Consider the following 6,595-nt stretch of genomic DNA (forward strand, 5'->3'; position numbering starts at 1 on the left):
GGGGGTTGGGTGAGGGGGCTGGGCGGGGCGGCCCTGGACGCCTGGGTCTGTGCCCCTCCCATTTGCTGGGCTTCCCTGGCTCCATCCCCAGGGAGGCCGGGCAAGGCTGGCAGAGGAGGTCGGTGTCCTCAACCCCGTGATGCCAGCCCTTTCTCTCTGGCGCTTTTCCCCCTTCTGCCATTTGGGGGGACTAGATGAGTTGTCTTTGGCCAGGCTGTGTTCTGAAAGGTCAGTGTCTAGTACCTCCCAGGATAAGCAATGGGGACTGTGTCCACGTCCTCCTAAGTGTGGAGTGATGGGGCAGAAGTATGCTGGAGCTGAAGCTGATATCCTTACCCTTTGCTTATTCTCCAACTGCAGGTCTCCCCCTTGCCTCCGCAGTCCTTTGCCCCAGGAGAGAACTGGTTTAACTAGTGAGGGTTGTAGGGGTACTGAGACATGGTTTCATAGACCTCCTCCTTCTCACCCTGCCTGAAATAAACTTCAGAAGTTGGAGCACTTGGGTCCCTTGCTGCCGATATTGTCCCCACCTTTAGGATTTGGTTTGGAGCAGTGGGAGAAAGGCAGGATGATCTGTAGCTGGGAGTGGGAGGAGCCTTGGGTTGGGTGTGAGGGAGAAAGCCCAGGCTGAGGGCGTGTCTGCCTCAGCCCTCTAAGCCTGCCTGGCTGCCTGGTAGATGCGCCACGAATATTGTTGACTCTGGGTCTCTGGAAGCCCAGAGTCAGTGTCTGTGTCTGATGGGACACACGTGAGACTTCAACTGACCATCACAGACAAACTCTTCACCTAGAGTGGGAACCCAGCAGTTTCATTCTATTATGCTGAGCACAGAACCAGAGAATAGAAGGGATCTGAAGTCCAAGGTCTGTGCACAGACCCTAAAGGCTCCCACAGGGACTGAGGTTGGGAGAGAGGAAGAGGAGAAAGGAAACTTTATAGGGGCTAGTCTAGGTTCTAGCCCAAAGGAACCTTCCCTTTGAAATATGATATGTCAAGAACTTTGTAATGTTTTGAACAACTAATAATAATAATAATAAAAAAATGTTCTTCTCTAAAAAAAAAAAAGGAACCTTCCCCAGCAACACTCCCAGGGTGGCCAACACCTGGGGCATGGGCTCCTGGGTCACGTCACATTTTCCATACAGGAATTACTCTGCTCTGTCCTCACTTCTTCCTTGGGGACCAAGTATCCTCCCTCCTGGGAAAGGCCACTTTTGGTAGCCAGAGTTAGGTGAAGGAGAGAGGAAAAGAAGAAGCATGCTATGTCTATCTCAGGAGACCAGAGATGTCATTGGGGGTGAAGACAAGCCCTCCCTTTCACTCCAGAGCTGGGGAGAGCTGGGAATAGGTACTCCAGGGTCCCGTCCCCAGGTGGCCTGGCTGCTGTTGACTTTGCTGGTTACCCTGGGAGCAGCTCTTAGCAATGTGGGAACGGCGGCTGTCAGGGAGTTGGACCCTGGTGTCCAGGCTGGGATGGGATGGCACCCTGCCTGTGTCGAAGGGATCCTGCCAAAAGACTGTAAAGTTAACCCCTCCTGCCTTGTCCTGATGGTCCCTGGGGGAAGGAGGGCCGGCCCAGTTGTGGTTTGGGAATGTGGCCTTAATCCCCCCACCCCCATCCCTGCCCAGTACATCTGAACTTGGTTTGCAGTGAATGAGTCTCCTGTCCTCATGAACCAGGGGAAGGCACCACTCCCTCCGTGGCGGGCATTCTGACACAGACCCAGGCACCACCCCCATGACAGTCTCCACTGGGTATCACCTCTCTCCACTTTTCTTTTCCCCTTCTTTAGAGGAGTTTAGAGACTGGTCCTAGATACCAAGAACTAGAGCTGAGACTATGTGACTGGGGTAAAAGATGGGGACAGAGAAGCTAAAACACAAAACTCTTGGTGTAGATTCCAAGGGGAGAGTGAGTTGTAGAATTCCATTTGTCTCTGGCTTCTCCTTTGTCTTGGTTTGTCAATTTGTCTGCCTCTGTCTTTGTCTCCGATGAGCGTTTGTCCATCCATCCGTCTTGGTAACTGTAGCTCCTCCCTTCTGGTGATCTCCTTGTCCCCAGCCAACGACAGCATCCAGGGGGCGATGCCCAGGAAGACCCGCCCTATACCGGCCCCTTCCCTCGGGATTGCAACGCTCCGCCCCTCCCCGACAGTTCTGCCGCCCCTCCTCAAGACCCACCAGTGGGGTCCGTGTGCTGTGGCAGTTTGAAAGTCAATCAAATAGCCACAACAGGTCGGGGAGCAGGGAAGAGGGGTTCAAATTTTTCTCCCCTCCCTCCACCCCCGTCTTGCAGAAGAACCAGCTTTCTGTCCAGGGACTCCAGGAGGAGGTTTGGGAAGAGGAAGCTTCCCACTCTGGAAACTGGTGGAGGGGGCTGTCCGCATTTCTCTTTCCCCGGGGTTATGCCTGTTTCTAGGCTTTGATGTTTGTGGCTGCTCCACTCTGTCACCCTGGCAACTTGGAGAAATGATATCTTGGGTACCCTAGGACCAGGCTTCCTTTGCTTCCTGCATCACAGAGTAAAGAGCAAAAGGAGAGACTGTAAGGAGAGGGAATCTGCCCCACTGCCCTGACTTTGCCCTATTGCCCCACCCTGCTTTTCACCCTTGCCCCTTTCCCATCAACATCAGGACACTGACTAGGTCATTTTCCCATGCCCAATCTGGTCCTACAAGATGTCCCATGCCATGCTTAGAGGCGACTGGCAGATGTCTGGGGGGTGGGGGGAGCTACGTTACAACCTCCAAGGACATCATTAAGGCACAGAAGTGCTGCAGGGGCTTGGAGACTAAGGCACTCAGGGAGAGTGAGATGAAAACATGTTTTGTACAACACGTGGCCTCTCCAGGTCCCTCCTCCCTCCCCTCCTCTCCCAGTCTCCCAGTCTGTGCCAAGGCTTGTGCCAGCCCTGCCCCCAGTGCTTGCTTAATTTCACCCCTCATACCAAGCCTATTCTGCTGCTTGCCAGCATACTGACTCCTACTGAGCAAGTTTGTGTGTGGAAGGTCCTTAGCAGCCCCAGCATAGCCCAGATCCCCATATAGAATAAGGCCTTGGTTTTTGAAACATGATTTTAGGACCCCTACACAACTCTAGGAATTTCTTCCCTGAACATGCACCATTTGTTAATTTAGCAAATTTGTATTAAACATCCACTATGTGCCAAGCATCTTGCTAGGCCCTTTCAGACTCGGTCTGATGGAGGAGTAAGATGTTAACCAAAAAGTCCACAAAATTGCAACTAGAATAGTAGGTATGGAAAGGCATAAGGTGCTAGGAAAATGAAGCAAAGGAGCATCTGCCCACAGCCAGGAGATCTGGACAGCCTTCTTGGAAACAGTGAGAAGACAGTGGAGAAAGGGATGATGAAAGAGTATGTGCAAAGGCCCTGGAATTGAGGTCCTGGCTATCAGTCAGCCTGCTATCCCAGAAAGAAGGAGGGATCTCTATTCCTGCACCCTACCTGGATCCAATATTCCACAAGGGAGGAATGGTAAACACCCCCTCATGGCTAAAGCAGGATATGGGTCATCTGAAATGATTCCCCTCATGGCTTCATCTCCTGCTCCAAAGAGGGAAACCGAGACAGAGAGTGAAGAGGAATTACAGGGTTAGGCCTGAGATTATAGTACAGAACTCAAGTCTTCATGCTGGGAAATCCTCCAGGGTGAAGATTCCTGCATTTGCTCAGCTAGAGCCTCCTCAGGCAGAAAGCCTTCTCCTCATTGCCTGCCCTACCCTGCACCTTCCTCCTCCCACCGATCCAGCCCCAACCTGTTCCACTCCCTGGAGCTAGCATGTCTGCCTCCACTGTTGCCTGGAGTTTGTGGGAAGCAAGTGCTCCAGGTGTCTGCCAGCTAGCGTGTGGGTGGATGTAGCTGTATGTTTTGCACAGAACCTCTGTGCAGGGGTTCTGGGGGGAGCGGAGTCTTTCTCCTCTGTTTACTGGGAGCTTCCAGTTCCTCCTGCCCAGGTACCAGAGTTGCAGACCCTTCTTTTCTTCTCTTTCTTTTCCTTGTTTGCTTTTTCCTGTACCAAGGATTGAACCCAGTGTTGCTTAACCAGTGAGCCACATCCCTAGCCTCCCCCCTTTTTTTTGGGGGGGGTAACTAGGGATTGAACTCAGGGGCACTTAACCATTGAGCCACATCCCCAGCCCTATTTTGTATTTTATTTAAGAGACAAGGTCTCAACTTTGAACCTGAGATCCTCCTGCCTCAGCCTCATGAGCTGCTGGGATTGCAGGGGTATGCCACACACCCAGCTTCTTCTCTCTCACTTCGCATGATACTCCAGGGCTTCAGTATGCTGGCAAGCACTTTGCCACTGAGCTACATCCCCAGGTACCATCCCCAGCCCTAGCCCCCACAGTTGGGTTTCTATTTCTTTTATTTTGGTACTTGGGATTGAACCCAGGGGCATGCTATCTTTTACTACTGAGCTACATCCCCAATCCTTTTTGACACAAGGTCTTGCTAAGTTGCTAAGAGTCTCCATAAAGGATCTTGCTGAGGCCTAGAAATGAATGATCCTCCTACCTCAGCCTACCGATTGGCTGGGATTACAGGTGTATACCCCATATCTGGCTTTAGTTCTTCCTGAAGAAAAGGAATTGAATGCCTTTGGAGGAAGGAAAAGGCCTCTTTGTGGCTCTGCGTCCTTTGGAGCAGGCAAAGAGGTCATGGGACCAATGGGGTTAAGTTCCAGCACTGCTGTGACCCACTTTTCTCCCTGTGCCCACATCCCCTGGGGCCAGGGTGTTGGGTGGGGCCAACTTGGCACCCCCGCATACACACACCTGGGACTTCCCCTGGATGGAAACTCCCAGGACCCAGGCGTCCTGCCTGCCCTGCCAACTCCCACCAGTTCACCTTCACTCAGATCTCCCTGCTGCCAAATTACATCTCTGTGCCAGCACTAAGGGGCGCCAAGGATGTCTAGCTCATTTGGGGCTGCCTTTGATGTCTGGCTGTCCCCATATGATGTTCTCATTTAAAGAAATGATGTAGGGCTGAGAGGAGAAGTTTGGGGAAAGCTCTCCTTTGTTGAGTACCAGGCATTGTGGTAGGCATGTACAGTGTCTCATTTAATCTGCAGGGCAAGGCAGCCCAGAGAGCTCTAGTTATCATCCTCATTTCACAGAGGAGGGAGATGAGAACTGGAGAGGTCAAGTGACTGGTTTATTATCACACAGCTAGGAAGTGGCAGAGCTAAGATGGGAACTCAGGTTTTGGAGGTCCTGGCTCTCTTCACTATAGCAGTCTTTTGACCCTTTTCCTATTACTACCTATCTCTCCATAAGATGACAGAATTAGGAAATTCAATTCCGTACAATTTAGCAAACATTTATTGAGCATCCAGTATATGCCAGGCAGACAGATGATAAAAATAAAGAGAAGGTCGGGCTGGGGCTGTTGCTCAGCGGTAGAGCGCTCGCCAAGCATGTGTGAGACCCTGGGTTCGATCCTCAGCACCACATAAAAATAAATAAATAATATAAAGGTATTCTGTCCAACTATGACTAAAAAATAATTTAAAAAAATAAAGAGAAGGTCACTGTTCTCAAGGTCTGGTGGAAAAGATGGGTATAATGGATTAAGAAGTATCTTAACTTCAGCATAATTTGAGCAAGTTATCATGGAGCACCCAAAGAAAGGCTACTTTTATTTCTTTTTTTCTGTACAAAGTATATAAGTATATTGTGAACAGGGTATAAAATAAGCTGAGGGGCTGGGGATGTGGCTCAAGCGGTAGCGCGCTTGCCTGGCATGCATGCGGCCCGGGTTTGATCCTCAGCACCACATATAAACAAAGATGTTGTGTCCGCCAAAAACTAAAAAATAAATATTAAAAAATTTTTAAAAATAAAATAAAATAAGCTGAAAAAAATTGAACAGTATTTAACTGCCATCCTGGACAAGAAATGGAGAATTTCCTGTACTCTGGAAGTTCCCCACTTGTCCCATCCACAATTCCCTCCCTTCCCTAAAAACGTAGCCACCATCCAAACTTTTATAATAATAATAAACAAGGAACTTATTTTACTTTTTTTTTTAAAAGTGTGTGTCTCTGTGTGTGTGTGTGTGTGTGTGTGTGTGTGTGTATGCTAGGGATGGAACCCAGTGTCTCATGTATGCCAGGCCAGGTATTCTACCACTAAACCAAATCCCAAGCCCTCAACTTCTTGTTTGTGAGATATATACAAGTTGTTTCACCAAGCTAGCTTTTATTGTTGCATAGTATTCATTGCATGAATAATATACCCAATTCACTTTTTTATTCTACTGTTGAGCTATCATAAATAATATGGCTATAAACATTCCTATTCTTTTTTTTCTTTTGGTACTGGGGATTGAACTCAGGGGCACTTGACCCTGAGTTCTACATCAGGGTCTATATCTACATCTCTCGACTCTGAGAGCTACATCCCCAGCCCTATTTTGTATTTTATTTAGAGACAGGGTCTCACTGAGTTGCTTAGCAACCTCACTTTTGCTGAGGCTGGCTTTGAACTCGCGATCCTCCTGCCTCAGTCTCCCAAGCATCTGGGATTACAGGCATACACTACTGAGCCTGGCCTATTCCTTAAAA

This window comes from Marmota marmota, unplaced genomic scaffold (genome assembly GCF_001458135.2).
Source record: "Marmota marmota marmota unplaced genomic scaffold, marMar, whole genome shotgun sequence".
Taxonomy (NCBI): Eukaryota; Metazoa; Chordata; class Mammalia; order Rodentia; family Sciuridae; genus Marmota; species Marmota marmota.